Source organism: Etheostoma spectabile, chromosome 6 (assembly GCF_008692095.1).
Source record: "Etheostoma spectabile isolate EspeVRDwgs_2016 chromosome 6, UIUC_Espe_1.0, whole genome shotgun sequence".
NCBI lineage: Eukaryota > Metazoa > Chordata > Actinopteri > Perciformes > Percidae > Etheostoma > Etheostoma spectabile.
Genome location: NC_045738.1, coordinates 167,981 through 169,370, shown reverse-complemented (window position 1 = coordinate 169,370; position 1,390 = coordinate 167,981).

Sequence of the window (1,390 nt, the reverse complement as noted above, 5' to 3'; positions counted from 1 at the left end):
AAGGTTGAATTTTGGGAAAGAGACTTCCGATATGGTATTAAGGGACCACTAAGGTCTATATGAAAGCATCCAAAGAGCACCATTAAATTAACCTTTAAATTAATAGTTAAATTCAGGCCTAAAGTCCTGCATAATAGGGCATTGCTACTTTGTTTGACAAGGGGCTGTAAAGACAGGTGCCGAGCATAGACTGTAGGCTTCATTCAGCCTGCCTCAGTTCCATCCACGCACCACCTCTTTCCCCATTTTTGGATTAGCAGGGAGTTAGGCAGTGTCAGGCACTGCCATGATGGCAATAAGCCGTAAGAAGTTGCCCACATTGACTTTTATTTTTGCTCTTCGGAAACCTATGGGTGACGTCATGGAGACTACATACCTATTTTTATGATTTTAAACGTGGAGATCATGTTGGCAGGTTAGTGGAGTTTAATTAGCTAGATAGTTACAGTTGATAAAATATGCCAGCAGAATCAATGGTCACAAACTAGAAAAGAGACACCTGCTTTTGCTGATGTCCAACATTTGTGTGACCCATTGTTTGAAAAATTACAAAAATTGTTGAGTGGTAAACAGTCAATTGACACAGGCCTAGTATTTGTAAAGCATAATGGTTTAATCTAATGTAAGCACTCCATAGTATCTTGCTTTTGTTACCTATAAAAAAAAATGAAATTGCTCCTTATTTCACTTAGCAAATCTATTCCTTGTTATGAGCTCAGAGGGTCAATTGTAAAGTCCAAATGTGACCACAATAATCATGCTGAGTGAAATGTTGGCCACAAATGAAAATATCTTTTAACAGTCGTGAACGTTTTCAGTCAGAATCATAACAACCCTAACAAGTAGGCTCTCTTGTAATTCCTTCATATTGATTTGGCAAAACATCTTTCCTCCTGAACTGCAAGTCTTTTTTCCCCCAGCTGGATCGGCTTCTGTCTCGTCTGCAGGGAGAAACACAAATTTAACAGTCAAGTTTCCCACTGCTGTTTTATTTGAATAATAACATATCTAATTTCCCATTCTGGAAAAGACACAGTAAGCTGACAAAATGAAAATCACTTCAATTTGTCTGCCTCTTTACTTTACAAAGTGGCCGCCAGTTATAACACAGCGCTTGATGAAAAGGAGAGAATGCCCCCAATCCTTGAATAAATACAACAGACACAAATGAGCTTGGTATTGGGAGGCTGTGCAGGCCTTCTGCGGTTTGAATGTGAAAAATATATTACAAACTTTGTCACTCCAAACAGTTTGGCAAAATCCAAATACTGCCTGATTGGTTTGATATCATCCTCCTCCAGTTTCTACATATGGAAACAACTTTCTGTTCTTATCACACTTGATGAAAAAATGTCTCTCCTGAAGGCTGATAATTCAGTCATGTTTATAC